Source organism: Triticum urartu, chromosome 6A, assembly GCF_056163025.1.
Source record: "Triticum urartu cultivar PI428250 chromosome 6A, HENAU_Tu73, whole genome shotgun sequence".
NCBI classification, from domain to species: domain Eukaryota; kingdom Viridiplantae; phylum Streptophyta; class Magnoliopsida; order Poales; family Poaceae; genus Triticum; species Triticum urartu.
In genome coordinates, this window is record NC_141878.1 from 39,222,294 (window position 1) to 39,238,941 (window position 16,648).

General features: G+C 48.4%; 1 pseudogene; it reads left to right on the top strand.

The window, feature by feature from the left end:
* Positions 1-16,648, top strand: part of LOC125514855 (structural maintenance of chromosomes protein 6B-like) — a 44,891-nt pseudogene that overhangs the window by 17,751 nt on the left and 10,492 nt on the right.

Below are 16,648 nucleotides of genomic sequence, written 5' to 3' on the forward strand. Positions count from 1 at the left end.
GTAATAATATTTGTTCTCGTTGCATCAAATAGCATGAATGCAAAATCGATTTGTTTCATATAGTATTGCTTTTTCTAGAATGTACTCCGTCCATTCCTAAATATAAGTCTTTCTAGAGCTTCCACTACGGACTAGATACGGAGCAAAATGAGTGAATCTACACTCTAAAGTACGTCTGTATACGTCCGTATTTAGTCCGCATTGAAATCTCTAAAAAGACTTATATTTAGGAACGAAGGGAGTAGGTTATAGCTGTATTACTTTTTCCAGACCTTAATAATGCTTGTTCCATGCAGCAAATTGCTAGTGAGTCCTGGTCCGTGGCAGTTGATCGCGCATGTGGGGGGCTTCTGGATGCATTTATTGTCACGTGTTATAAGGATATACATGTTTTGCGAGAATGTGCAAGTAAAGTGAATTTCAATAACCTTCGAATTATTGTGTATGATTTTACTAGGCCACGGTGAGATTAAAGGCCCTGTATCTTATTCAATATTCTGTTACATTTTGATGAATTCTAATTCTGTGACCTTCTATAGATTGATCATTCTGATGGTTCACTTCCTACAACAGAGCACCCTACGGTACTATCAGTTATTCAGTCAGAAAATCACACTGTGCTGAATGTATTGGTGGATCAGGTACTGCATTATATAATAATCTCAAACAACTACTCTGTTTGGTTCAGAAAAGTGGTCATTTATCATATGCTAAATACCAGGAGGCACAAAATTTGAGTATTATATAATGGAATTGGACTGCCTTTACCCCTACTTATGTCATATTTCAACCATTTGATATCTTCTGTACTATTGACTGTGCGGGTTGAGGATGGAAAAGTTGCAACAAGCCAACAACTGAAATCTTCCCTGAATGGATAATTATTTTGAAACTAATAATCCAAATAAACCTGACATCTGTTATGAAATAATTTTTAATTATGAGATATCAATAAGCATCACACTGTTTTTTTTGCCAGATCCTTCAGTTTGACATGTTATTATTAGAGCAACATTTGCAAAGTTCCTTTGTTTCAGGGGCATGCTGAAAGGCAGGTCCTGGTTAAAGATTATGAAGTCGGAAAATCTCTTGCATTTGATGATAGGATGCGGAATATAAAGGAAGTGTATACTTCTGATGGGGACTAAATGCAAGTCTCGGTGGTGATGCTCATATTAGTTTGGTCATATTCCAGCCATTTACTTGTTATATCAAGCAGTTTACCATAAATAATCCTTGCTAGAAGTAATTCTAGAATCCTTCTAGGCGTTTCTATCTCCATGTGCCGCCAAATATTCATGTAATTGCAGATTCCTGCTTATCAATTTAGATTTGATGAATTACCATCTTGCAATTTTAGCGGGAGTACTCCCCCTTCTGAAAAAAACATCTTGCAATTTTATTGGACCGACTAGCTCGAATGCACCGATACAGATACGGGTGTCAGTATCGGGCCAATACGGATACGTAAATTCGACATTTTGAAAAAGTGCCAATACAGATACGTTGTATTATTTTTAAATAATTGATTTAGTGTTGGCCCCTCCAGTTGATTTCTCTATGATTGTAACATGGCTCCACAATGGTGCCCTTAGATTTGTAGGTACAGTAGGAGGTTCAGCAGAGCCATCTGGAGGAGATGAGAATATGAGATCTTCAGAGATCAGAGGAGAAAGAAGAGGGGATGAGCTTGGCTCTGCAGGAGAAAAGGAGAGGAGAAGTGCACGTACCTGGCTGCTACGTGAGAGGGGACGTTGGTGAGGAGGAGCAGCAGCTCGTCGCCAGCTGGCCGCTGCCGGCGCCAGCCCTGGGTGAGGAGCTGCTAGGCACACAGACGCCGGTCGCCGCCTGGTGTGAGCTCGGGAGGGAGGAAAGAAACTGGGAGGGAAAGGATGGGGGGCATTGGGGTACTAGGATTGCTGGCTGCTTCTTAACTGGGAGTGGGCGCTTAGATGGGCTGAGCCGTATCCAAAACGAATTGAGAAAGTATCCTTCAAATATCTGAATTGTTTTAAATCATTCATTCACAGATACTCCATGGATACGTAGCGGGGGTGTATCGGTACTAGATACAATATAGGACACTGATTCGCTGGTCGCCTGAAGTATCGGTGCATTCGAGACGACTAGTGACTTGAGATCAGTTTCTGGAGTTCCCCAGTTGGTTTGATGGCACACGGGGTCATTTGGAGGGCCAACTAACCACAGTTCCCTGATTCGCAATCCGCTTGTTCATGAGTTGTTATTCATGCTTCGTCGCTTCCTATAAGTAGAGTTATTTGGAGTATGTGCATCTCTAATCGAAAAGCTTACCTCACATGCATTAGATGCAGAGCGAATGGTCAGAAATGATGGTCGGCAGACATACCATCATCGCCAACTTGGTCTTTTATTTTTTTTGAAACAGAGGCAAAAGATTTGCCTCATTCATTAATTAAGAAGGAGAGTTTTGATTACATGAGAACCGGCTTTACAACATAGCCCATCAACAAAAGGTGCAAACGAATTACTCTCGCGGCATGATGATGTTCAGATGTCTAGCCCCCGCGGTGACCCACGTCCTGGCCTCCTCCTGGATGAGTTTTAGAATGTAGTGTGGCGGCGTCGATTTCTTCTGGAAGACTCTAGCGTTTCTCTCATTCCAGATGACCCAACATACAAGCATGGTGAGTGAGGCCATGGCCTTCCTGTTTGTTGTATTTGGTTTGGACATGCTTGTCCACCAACACTTGATGTTGCGTTCCGTCCCCCATCTATTCATCTCCAGCGCCCCAAGTCCAAGCCATGCTTTGACCATTCTCCAAATACGCAGGGTAAACCAGTATTTAAAGAAGAGGTGACCGGATGTCTCGTTGGCCCTCCTGCAAAGGGCGCATAGGCCACAATTCTCCCAACCCTCTTCTGCAGCCTATCCGCAGTCCATATCCTGTTTTGGATGGCCAATCATGAGAAGAACTTGACCTTGGGAGGCGCCCAAACCTTCCAGATGGTCTTGTTCATGACTGTGGAGGTGGAGCCCAAGAATTGTGCCCTATAAGCAGAGCCTGCCGAGTATTCTCCATTTGCCTCAAATTTCCAAGTGATGTCGTCGTCAATGTCCATTTGTAATTGTATGTCTAGAAGCCGCACCCAGAGATCAACAAACTGGACAATGTGCCCCACCGTGAGGTCGGTAGAAGGGTTAATCTTGTGCACCCAAGCCTTGTCGCGCATGGCCTCCCTCATGCACCATTTTTTTCGCTTGCAGGCCGCAAAAATGAGTGGGGCAATATCCTTTGGCCTTTTCCCTCCCAGCCATGGCGCATCCCAGAAAGGTGTCTTCCCTCCGTTGCCCAAGGTGATGACTGTGGATGCGTAGAAAAGGTTCATATCCACCTCAGAGCATGGGTTGCCCAGGCCAACCCACAACTTAGACGGGTCCTTCCATGCCATCCAGGGCCATCTCAGCCTGAGAGCTCTCGCGAATTTCCCCAAATGGAGTATGCCAAGCCCACCGAGCTGTGTAGGGCGGCAGACTGTCTCCCAATTGACCTTGCATTTTGCTCCTGTAGTTGTGTCGCTAGCTGACCACAAAAATGCCCGCTCAATCTTGTTGATACTTTGCAGCACACCAGGGGGGATTGTGAGCGGAGTGATGTGGTAGACAACTTGTGAGGTGAGGACCGATTTCACCAAGGCCGCCCGCCCAATCGTGGTAATGTTCCGCCCCTGCCAGGGGGGCAATCTCGCCGCAACCTTATCCTCAAGGAGTTGAAAGTCAACCCTTTTGAGCTGCCAGATCGAAAGGGGGAGGCCCAGGTACTTCATCTGAAAGGATGTCCGCATAGCAGGAAGGCTGGCCAGAATGTCATCCAGGTTCATGTGACCACACCGAATAGCAACTACAGAGCTCTTTTGAAAGTTGGTTGACAGCCCGGTGACCTCGCCGAAATATCTGAGGATGGCAGCAAGGTTATGGACGTCCTCCCGCGTCGGCAAGATGAAAATCGCTGCGTCATCAGCATAGAGGGAGGTCCGAACAAGCGATGACGAAAAGCAAGGGAGAGAGAGGGTCTCCCTGCCTAAGTCCACAACCATGGAGGATCGGGGGCTCGGCAATACCGTTGAGAAGAACGCGTGACGATGAGGTGCAGAAAAGGGCAGCAATCCAATCCCGAAAGCGGTCCGGAAAGCCCAAGCGACGAAGCAGGTCCAAGATATATTCCCATCGCACCAAGTCGAAGGCCTTCCGAATGTCCAACTTGAAAAGCAAGGATGGGGTCTTGTTTCGGTGCAGTCGTCGTGCAAGGTTTCTGACGTACATGAAGTTGTCATGGATGCTTTTTTTTATGAAAGCACTTTGCGCGTTGGAGACCAAGTTGTTCATGAATGGGGCAAGACTAACAGACAACACCTTGGCAATGATCTTGGCGATAGCGTGAATGAGGCTGATGGGGCGGAAGTCCCAATCTCTTCCGCCCCATCCTTCTTCGGGAGCAAGACAATATTTGCCGAGTTCAGCCAGTGTAGGTTGGACGTTTGTAGGTTGCTGAATTGATGAATAACTCGCATGACATCGTCCTTGACAATGGGCCAACACTTCTTGAGAAAAACGCCCGTGAAGCCATCCGGCCCCGGGGCCTTCTCGCCCGGCATGAGGTTAATGGCAGCCATGGCCTCCAGGTGGCCGGGACGCAGCCGTTCGCGTGCTGCCCGTGACCACGACGGTGGCCGTGGTGACGACCAGAGGCGGGGACACGATGACCGCGATGGTCGGGATGGACACAGGCGTCGGCAAGCTGGAGCCTCTGACTCTTCCACCAGCCCTACCAAGAGTCCACGGGGTGGCTCTTCGCATTGCACGCACCCCCTCGACGCGGCGCGCTCGACTTCCCCCACGTCCGTCCTACCAACTCCGCCATCTCCGGTGTTAATGCCAGAGGAAGCTGCCGCGGTCGGAGGCACGGCTGTTAGCCCCGTCCTGCGCATCCTTCTGGTTCCAACCCCTGCCCCGACGCTGTCTGCCTCTTCCTCAACGCCAGCACGCCCACCAGGATACGAGCTCTCCACTCCGCTCAACTCGCCTCGTCAGGCTACTAGCCAGACACGCCCCTCGTTGGCCACGCCTCTTCATGTCACAAGCCAGCCAGCTCGCCGCACCCCATCGCCGACTTGCCACGGCCACGACAGCTTCGACGCCCTCTTCAAACAGCCGGAGGCTGCGCTCCTGTCTGCACCACCTCCTATGTCACGCGCGCAGATCACTCGAAGGAAGACCATGGCAGGCGTCACAATCAACTCCAGCATCGGCTTCTCCCTGCAGCGCACCGTTGCGCGCGCTAAGGAGCGACGGGCTGCTGCTCCGGTCTCGGTGGAGGCTGAGAAGCTCGTCTGCCGAAGCCTTGGGATCGTGCAAGACGGCAAAGATGTCACAAAGGATGCACTGGATGAACTGGGCCGCCGTTTCCAGCACGAGCTATCGCCGACAGTGATATCGGCGCTACGTGCTCTGTTCAAGCTTGATGACGAGGAGGCCACGGCTGTCGAAGACGCCCTGATCAGCCGTGGTGGTCAGGCTGCTCTGGACCACGAGGTGGTCGAGGCTACAGGAGTTGCCTGATTGTTCAACAGGCACCAACCGAAGCGAGTTTTAGCTAGTTTCCAATGTTATCCTTCTTAGCTCAAGTTAATTGTTCCAGTGATCGGTGGCCAAGCTTCCCTTGCCTCCCTGATGGTTGTAACCGTGTGTCGGCCTGCTGTACCTCTGTAGCTGGTTGTATCCTCGTTGTATTGCTTCCTAGTTTGATGAAGAATGCATGTGTTTGGCTACTTGCCTCTGCTGTGCACTGGAGCCTTCCCCAAGTCAGTCCACACTCCATTGCAGCTATGTCTTCACCTATTCCCTGTTCCACTGTGATGCAACCTTGCTGGGCGCTGTTCCACAGTGCCATGAGAACCATCGTTTCCCCATGACAGAACAAAAAATCGACTTCCTCAGTTGGAATGTGCGAGGGCTGAATGATCCTCATAGACGCGCGACGGTGCACGAGATGATCGCCTCCTCGTCCTGTCACATGGTTTGCCTCCAGGAGTCTAAACTGGAGGATGTTGACCAATTTGTTGCCACCTACCTAGGCGGAAATCGGCTACGGAGCTTCGCCCAATGGCCTGCGATGTGCACTAGAGGAGGCATGCTAATGCTTTGGGATGATAGTGTCGTCCGTATTTCGGATGTCCACACCTCCGAATTTTGCTTGTCGGTAACTGTCAACGTGCTTCACTCCGAGACGTCATTCAAGTTAACTACTGTCTATGGACCCACGGCTTCCAACAGAAAGGATGATTTCTTTGAGGACTTGATCGCCCAAAAGCCAACTACTGGAACCAAATGGATTGCCATGGGCGATTTCAACCAAATCTCAAGAGCCAGAGACAAAAACAATAGAAATGTCAACCGCAGCCGTATTAACCGCTTTCGTGATGCTCTCGACTCATGCGAACTCAAAGAAATTCACCTACAGAACAGACGTTTCACTTGGAGTAATGAGCGACAAAACCCCACTTTATGCAAGCTTGACTCGGTCTTCTGTAATGCTGATTGGGACATGCATTTTGGCTCGCACGTGCTCCACGCCATCTCTTCCTCACTCTCAGATCATTGTCCTCTCCTCCTCGCTGATGATAAAGGGCCAAAGCGACCAAGATGCTTCAAGTTTGAGAATTTCTGGACATGTCTTCCAGGCTTCCGAGACATCGTGCTCAAAGCTTGGGCGGATCCATGCGAGCATACTGAGCCTTGCCAACGGCTTTTCTTCAAGCTAAAGCACACAGGATGGCTCCTGGCTAAATGGAGCAAGGGTCTTTTCTCAAAGGTGAAGCTTCACCTGCATGCGGCCCTCTTCATCATCCTCCATCTCGACATTTCCCAGGAAACACGCCCACTCTCTATGGCGGAAAGGGACCTTCGAGGTCGCCTCAAGCGTCGAGTCATTTCCCTCGCCTCGGTTGAAAGGGCAAGAAAGAAGCAATGCGCTCGCATAGCAAATATCAGAGAGGGCGATGCCAATACCAAATTCTTCCACCTCAGAATAAATGGGCGCCGAAGGAAGAACCACATTCACCGACTAAAGAGAAATGGTGGATGGGTCACTGATCACAAGGTCAAAGAGGAAATCATCCATGAGCACTTTGCAGGGACATTGGGTGGAGGCCAACACAGCCAAAGGGACCTAAACTGGGAGAACCTCAACCTGAGGACGGTTGATCTGACCGGTATTGATGCCCCCATAACTTGGTCTTTTATAGGAGTAGAGAAGTTAGAGTATACACTCATGGAGTGTTTGGCTGGGCTGTGGCTTTAAAATAAGCAGCTGTTGTCTGTCGGTTATTGGAAAGCTGCTGTGAGGAGTAGAGCTATTTGGAGAGCTGGTTGTCTGGGATGTGACTAGTACAGTAACTAGAATACTCGTCCAATGCTGATATTCTGTTTATGTACTGATTTAATGACAATAACCTCATGTTTTCCCGATTTAGCTCTATTTCCCCGACTTGTGAGCTGTTGTATGCATAGTTTTAAATAGCGCGCTAAGCCTCTTAGCGGCGGTCCTCTTCTAAACGCCATAGCGGAGGTATAGGGCGCTATTTAAAATGTTTGTTCATTCGTTTGGACCAAAGTCTCTTAGCACAACACCTTGTGCAGGCAGTCACTTTGTCCACCCCCTCTCTCCTCCATTCTTTCCACTGAACTCCCTAAATTCACTACAGGAAAATTCCAGTTTCCCGTGTGTTAGCCTATTAGCCAAGTGCTTTTTTTCGGGCACCCGGCTTATGCTCCTCTAAGCCGAGTCTCGAGAAAAAAAACATCCGGTAAATACGAGGAACTCGGCTTATGGTCATCTATAAGCCGAGTTTCGCAAAAAAAGCTCACGGCTTATATGAAACACATGGTATCTATGGGAAAAGGCACCCGGCTTATAGCACACACTCGGCAAAGACATCTACCACGTGTCTGCAATGGCAGTGGTTGACGGCGCCGTTACGGAGCAGCCTATAAGCCGTGTGCCGAAACAAGCACTCGGCTTATAGGACATATAAGCCGTGTGTCCGAAGCAGGCACTCGGCTTATAGGACATATAAGCCTGTACCCGATGAAAGCACTAGGCTTATATATTTGTGCATTTTTTGTAACGCGTAACATTTGTGCGAAATTAGTTTAAGATGGTTTTCATTGCATTTATATTTACCACATAATTAGTATTATTATTCTAACCTATTTTCTGTCGACTAGTTTTCATGGATTTTATTTGTGAAATTCTTAATTTTAACGCCACTTTAATATTTTCATGACTCTTTCGACACCCTAGCGTACCCGTCACCACACTTCTAGACGTCTAAGAGGCCCCAACGCAAGATTTGGCGGCATGGCTAGCCCCCGGAAGCTGCCGTTCACAATTGTAGACACGCGAAGATCAATCCGCATAAAGGGAATTGTTCAGATACTTCTGCATCATAAAAAAATTATGAAAAATTATCATCCGTCCTATATCACATGTGCCCACGCCGTGTAAGAAAATCATGATTTTATCACGCTCCGAGTGTTCAATAATATTCATGCCGCACCGTTATCGCAGAACGTTTACTATACCCTGTCATCGCTGTCTGTGAGGGGGGCCACACCCGGAGCCGTGTGCTGCCTCCTCAGACATGCCACCGCCACACCTTAAGGCATATATGAGGGCACCACGCAATGATCCGGTGGCATTGCTACCCCCCAAGGCCCCTGTCCCGCCCAACCCTAGAGCGGTTGACCAGGAGATCTTACCCTTTGACTTTCACCAGACGGGCTTTGACTAATGGACCTCTCCACCCGCTGTGGTAGGTCAGTCCATAGGAACACTTCGGAACAAGCTAGTCCGGGCCAAACCCACCGCAAGATTCCCTTAGTGTCGACCCGACACGGCCGTTTCCCCCCTCCAGGTGCCGGCGGCGTCGCCGTCCGTGAAGGGGTCACACTCCGGAGATGCTTGTCGGGTGTTGGCAGCCGCCACCACACTTCTAGACGTGTAAGAGGCCCCGACGCAAGATTTGACGGCATGGCTAGCCCCCAGAGGCCGCCGGCCACAATGGTAGACACGCAAGAGCAATCCGCGTAGAGGGAAGTGTTCAGATACTTCTGCATCACCAAAAATTATGAAAAATTACCATCCGTACTATATCACATGTGCTCACGCCGTGTAAGAAAATCATGATTTTATCGCGCTCCGAGAGTATTCAATAATATTCATGCCGCACCGTTACCGCAGAATGTTTACTATACCATGTCATCGTCGTCCGTGAGGGGGGCCACACCCCGGAGCCGCATGCTACCTCTTCATACATGCCACCACACCTTAAGGCATGTATGAGGGCCCCGCGCGATGCTCCAGTGGCATTGCTACACCCCAAGGCCCTCGTCCCGCCAAACCCTGCAGCGTTTGACCAGGAGATCTAACCCTTTGACTTTCGTTGGACGGGCTTTGACCAATGGACCTCTCCACCCGGTTGTGGTAGGTCAGCCCATAGGAACACTTCGGAACAAGGTCCAGGCCAAACCCACCGCAAGATTCCCTCCGTGTCGACCCGACGCGGACGTTACCCCCCTCCAGGTGTCGGCGGTGGCGCCGTCCGTGAAGGGGGTCACACTCCGAAATGTGTGCCGGGTGTTGGCACCCGCCACCACACTTCTAGACATGTAAGAGGCCCCGACGCAAGATTTGGCGGCTTGGCTAGCCCCCGAAGGCCGCCGGCCACAATCGTAGACACGCAACAACAATCCGCGTAGAGGGAAGTGTTCAGATATTTCTGCATCGCCAAAATTATGAAAAATTACCATCCATCCAATATCACATGTTTCCACGCAATGTAAGAAAATCATGATTTTATCGCGCTCCAAGTATTCAATAATATTCACGCCGCACCGTTACCGCAGAACGTTTACTATACCGTGTCATCGTCGTCCATGAGGGGGGCCACACCCCGGAGCCTCGTGCTACCTCTTCAGACATGCCACCACACCTTAAGGCATGTATGAGGGCCCTGCGCGATGCTCCCGTGGCATTGCTACCCTCCAAGGCCCCGTCCCGCCAAACCCTGCAGCAGTTGACCAGGAGATCTAACCCTCTGACTTTCGCCGGACGAGCTTTGACCAACGGACCTCTTCACCCGGTTGTGGTAGGTCAGCCCATAGGAACACTTCGGAACAAGGTCCGGGCCAAACCCACCGCAAGATTCCCTCCGTGTCGATCCGACGCGGCCGTTACCCCCCTCCAGGTGCCGGCGGCGGCGCCATCCGTGAAGGGGGTCACACTTCGAAGACGCGTGTCGGGTGTTGGCACCCGCCACCACACTTCTAGACATGTAAGAGGCCCCAACGCAAGATTTGGCGGCATGGCTAGCCCCCGAAGGCCGCCGGCCACAATCATAAACACGCAAGAGCAATCCGCGTAGAGGGAAGTGTTCAGATACTTCTGCATCACCAAAAATTATGAAAAATTACCATCCGTCCTATATCACATGTGCCCATGCCGTGTAAGAAAATCATGATTTTATCATGCTCCGAGTATTCAATAATGTTCACGTTGCACCGTTACCACGGAACGTTTACTATACCGTGTCATCGTCGTCCGTGAGGGGGGGCACACCCAGGAGTTGCGTGCTACCTCTTTAGACATGCCACCACACCTTAAGGCATGTATGAGGGCCCCGCACGATGCTCCGGTGGCATTGCTACCCCCCAAGGCCCCCGTCCCGCCAAACCCTTGGAGCGGTTGACCAGGAGATCTAACCCTTTGACTTTCGCAGGAAGGGCTTTGACCAACGGACCTCTCCACCTGGTTGTGGTAGGTCAGCCCATAGAAACACTTCAGAACAAGGTCCGGGCCAAACCCACTGCAAGATTCCCTCCGTGTCGACCCGACGCGGCCGTTTCCCCCCTCCAAGTGCCGGCGGCGGCGCCGTCCGTGAAAGGGGTCACACTCCGAAGACGCGTGCCTCGTGTTGGCACCCGTCACCACACTTCTAGATGTGTAAGAGGCCCTGACGCAAGATTTGGCGGCATGGCTAGCCCCCGGAGGCCGCCGGCCACAATCGTAGACACGCAAGAGCAATCCGCGTAGAGGGAAGTGTTCAGATACTTCTGCATCAACAAAAAATATGAAAAATTACCATCTATCCTATATCACATGTCGTCCGTGTAAGAAAATCATGATTTTATCGCGCTCCGAGTATTCAATAATATTCACGCCGCACCGTTACTGCAGAACGTTTACTATACCGTGTCATCGTCGTCCGTGAGGGGGCCACACCCCGGAGCCGCGTGCTGCCTCTTCAGACATGCCACCACAGCTTAAGGCATGTATGAGGGCCCCGTGCGATGCTCCAGTGGCATTGCTACCCCCAAGGCCCCCGTCCTACCAAACCCTGTAGCAATTGACCAGGAGATCTAACCCTTTGACTTTCATCGGACGGGCTTTGACGAATGGACCTCTCCACCCGGTAGTGGTAGGTCAGCCCATAGGAACACTTCGGAACAAGGTCCGGGCCAAACCCATTGCAAGATCCGCTCTGTGTTGACCCGACGCGACCGTTACACCCCTCCAGGTGCCGGCGGGGGCGCCGTCCGTGAAGGGGGTCACACTCCGGCGCCGAAACACTAGCAGTGCAATAAATGTCTCAAATATTCTAGGCGGGTCCGAAAAATGCGTGGGCCTGACACGTGTCATTGGATGGCCTTCTTTGAGAGCACAAGAAGTTCCGAGGCCAACGGAGTAACAGGGCCCACACTACTTTCACAAACCCGACTTGTTCCCTCTCGGTACCTAGAGATTACATCGGATATGTCGTGGTTTACAGGTGGCCTCAGGTGAGGCCTACTCGAAACAGGCCCAAACTTTTACCACACCCTACAGGGGCCATGTGATGACACCGTGCCAGCTCTCGAGGGTTTCCGACATTATATAATTTTCCAAGGATTTAAGCGGTTGGATCAGGCATGGAGCCGAGGTAATTTTGCCCCCCGGTGGCTAGGCCTGCCCCTCCCTCGCCTGCAAAAGGCCTACGCATGTCGCAAAGACATCACATAGGATTTTATATGCCGCTTCTGGGCATGATTTCATGTTCCGCCTTGCAGATCTGCAATTTCCGGCTCCAAAACCCTAACAGTGCAACAAATGTCTCAAATATTCTAGGCGGGCCCGAAAAATACGGGGGCCTGACACGTGTCATTCGATGGCCTTCTTTGGGAGCACGAGAAGTTTCGAGGCCAACTGAGCAATAGGGCCCACACTTCCCTCACAAACCCGACTCGTTCCCTCTCGATACCTAGAGACTATATCGAAGATGGTGTGGTTTACAAGCGGCCACAGGTGAGGTCTACTTGAAACACGCCCAAACTTTTACCAGAATATTGACTGATATTTTAAAGAGTGGAAATAATGAAATAAGGGAAGAGGGTATCATTTATAAAAACAATGAAATAAAAATAAAATAAGAGTACAATAAAAAGAAAACTAAAATAAGTATCTAAAAATACAATAAAATGAAACACATAAATTACTAAAAGTAAAATTAATAAACTTTTTGTATTGAAATAAAACAAAAATAAAAAATATTTTTATAAACCGTGTGTTTTTCCTATGGAACTAGGCTTACCCTTCTACACCAGGCTTATCAGTGAGCGCGGGACTTAGCGAAAATAAACGCGCGGAGACCTCATTTTGGCCCAAATCGACCCGCCCATTATCTCTTCCCCGCGCCTCCCGTCTCAACCCCTCGCCCTCCCCTGTCTCCCCCCACGCGCCGCTCCTCTCCTCGCGCCGCCGTCCATCCTCCATCCACCGGCCGCCTCGCCGTCACCCCGCCTGGCGCCGCCCTCTCCTCGGCGCACAGATCCCCCCGCCTCCTCTCCATCCCCGAGCATGGGGAGCCCCTAGCCGGCCCTCCCACCGGCGCCGCCGCCCCTCCCCGTTCGCTAGGGTTCAAGCCGTCCGGCCATCTCCAATGCCCCACCCTCCCTCCGCCGGTGCACAGATCCCCCCCCCCCGCCCCCTCCCCGAGCATGGGGAGCCCCGAGCTGGCCCTCCCATCGGCGCCGCCGCCTCTCCCCGTTCGATAGGGTTGAGGTCGTCCAGCCATCTCGGCTGCCCCACCCTCCCTCCACCGGCAAGTCTCTCTCTCTCTCTCTCTCTCTCTGACATCATCTTTCTCTGTTGACCAGGGCCCGGCTCCTTAGGCGGCAAGGTGCTCCGGCGTGCCCCTGCTGATCTCCTGCTCGTGGAACAACTACATCAGCAGGAACACATGATGCATCTGGTTTTGGTTCCCCTCCCTCCCACAATTGCATCTTCAGAACACCTGCATCACACACATACACACAGTGCTCAGGGTTTATAAAACGGGGAACACCGCACCCCGCACACACCGCCGACCGAATTCCCACCGTACTGCCTGGGCAGCGTTGTCGCCGTCGTGCGTGGGGAAACCAGCACTGTACCATGGTCAAGTGCACTGAGCTCATCCATTGTGGTTTAGATCAGCTTTTGCCTTTCCTTGAATGCTCTTGTTCATATTTATGCATGTTTCCTGATTCCCCTTTTCTCATCTGTGATGTGATGCTCATATGAAAAGGAAGAGTAAGAAGAAATCTATGAAAGATGGTAAATTGGCAATAGAAGAACATGTAGGTGTAGAAGCTGGTTGATGCTGGCAATTGGACTCTTATCTCAGAGTAAATTAGCTTCAGATATCAGAATAGTACACTGGTTCAGAAATCAGAATAACTACTATCTGGGTGCAACTTGCTGGCAGGGCAGTTAAATTAGATATCTTATTTTTCATTGTATCTTGCTTATTACTTTTACAAATTAGTCTTCAAGACAATCTTCTGTTGTTGCATTCCAGCAAGTTAGCTTACAGCCGAAGATAGTTTATTCAATCCAAATGGTGTAGGTCGAACAAAACTTATGGCTGGGGTAAAAATATTTGTGGTGATCAGCATCTTCCTCTCGCTTCGCTGTTAAGATGTCGACGCGGCGCTACGCACCGGATGATTTATACTATTACCATGTTTTTTATGTTGGGTCTGAGAAACTAGAGAATTCATGCCTCTTTGCCATGCCAAGAGTATTCTAGGGATTTCTTATGAATATACTGTATGTAATATGGGTGGCTATTTTGATTAAGAGATCAATTTTTATGCAGGTTTATCTACACTCTTCTCAGCCTGGGAATCATCATGTGCTTGCTGACCTGCTCTGGCCACATCGCCGCTGAAACTGCAAACAGCCCCTGCCTGTCTTGTGTATCCTTGGAAGCGTCTGATACTAGGAGTTGCGTTATCCTATTTAAGTGTGCTTACATGGCAGCTGCTACTGGTTTAACAAAATTCCTCAAAGCCTTTTGCGTTGTCACATAAAGACCAAACCTTGCGTGCTTTTTTCCAGATATATCCATTTCAAAAATATAAATGATATTTCAAAAAGAGGGTCACGTCTCTAGCAGTTAAGTTTTGAACTGGAACTGTTGACTCCTAATAATAGTTTGCTGAAACCTTAAGTCCCAGTTGTGTTCTTGGAGCTCTGTGACCTTAGATGTACTGTGTCTTGGTGATATGGACTATTTTGCCTTAACCTGCCATGTATGTAGCACGTGATCTTTGTATTCTTGCTTGTGATACTGGAAGCTGCAATCGCCGCCGATGTATTTCTGAATAGCTACTGGGAGGAGGTAAGGAGCACTTCAGCTGCTATATACTTGATATTTCTGTGTGTATTTTAGAACCAAAATAAGGTCTCTTTTGTCGCCAATTTTTTTGATGGAATGGAAGTCGTCTTAAGAACAAAATAAAATTATGACTGGTCGAACCTGAGAAAGTTTACTTCTAAAATATATCCATATGTCATCTTAAGAATAAAATGAAATTATGTCTGCTTGAACCTGAGAAAGTTTCCTTCTAAAAATATGCCCATATGTAGTTTGCATAGTATGGCCTTTTCTTTTCACGTAGTATGAGAAATACATGCAGTGCTCTACTTAAGATATTCTCTTCAAAATGACATCTCTAAAATTACTTGATCGCAGATCATTATTGAGACATGTTTGTTGCATATTTTTCCTTTTTATTTTTCACCCTTGCATCGAGTGGCTTATTTATCAGGTCTGTTTTATGTTATTTTCTTTGTTCCAATATAAATATTCATTTTAAAGGTTCGCTTACTGGTGTTCTAATTTGTGATTTCTTGCCCTACTTTTGGCAGTACCTCCATCAAAATTAGAAAGACGTTTTAGTAATGTTGTGTTTTTTGGGCCATGCTTGTGGATATATTCACTCCGTTCTTGAATATAAGCCTTTTAGAGATTCCATGCAATTTATAAATTATAATTTGAGTGATGTCTCATCCTTCTCATTTGCTGTCCAGTTTTTTCTTAGAGCAATGGTCTTATGATTCTGTTTGTATCTAATGCCATTTTCTATGTTTTTCTTACTTATTTTCAGGACAAATCCCACCAGACTTGGCTCTAATTGAAGTTATCATAAGAGTAAGTAATCAGCACTTGTTGTTCTGTTTTCTGATTCTATTGGGAAAGCTCAAAATTTGCAGTGTAAGATCAAACTTTTGCTTGCAGAATATTGAATGTGCGCTAAAAAGTATGTAGATTTACTCATGAGGGCAGAATCCTGTGAATTTCTTTTAAATCGATTACTCAATTAGGAATAATAACTTACATGATAGACATTTTATTTTATGACACCCGTGATGAGGACATGTGGTGCGTAAATTCTATTCATAAGTTCTGAGGCCATAAATTATATCCTCGCTGTCCAGTTAAACACAGTGTTATATGAATCTCCATCAGCAGATCCTTGCAGCGCAACACGCAGGGTGAGCCAGATGGCATGGCGTTCAAACAAAGCCATATTTTTATTTAGTCTACTATATAATGTACTGCTATCACTATATGACATAGAAGAACCATATAAATCTGTTATCCTGGACTGCCATTGGCTTGCTTTTGGTGTATCAGTGTATTTTTGAACTGGATGAAGAAAACCTATCACCATATGTAATCGACTTGGTACTACGGTACCATTTTCTATGAGATGCATGTATTCTTCTTGCTCCTACCTCTTTCATTACAAAATATCAAATGTTGGGTCAACCCGAGACAGGCAGCGCGCCCCAAAGTAGTATTACGTTGCTGTGGCTATGTCACAGATGCATAATTTTGTATATGTGTGCTCAAACATAGGGTTGGACAGGGCAAACTCCCTATATTGGATACAATTATGTTATCTATAAAAGCAATTTCATGCTTTCATGCATTAAAATGATCTATTCTTGCAACAATATGTACTTTGTTTACTTGAGCCAGGCACCGCGTGCGAATGCGTGTTTTAGATTGATAAACACAACTGCATTATGTTATTTTTTATATTTACAATGCTTCAATGATTGTATTATCGGGTGGGATATGACTATACCCGACAGCACCGCTGTCGGGTGCGGCAAGTCGCAGTTTCTACCTACTTGTTGATAGTAGAGCCCACAATTGTTGATGCTTATATTGTTCATACTTCTTAGCTTCAATTTGAACCTTATATGTTGATGCTTGTTGACTCTTATGCCTTATCGAT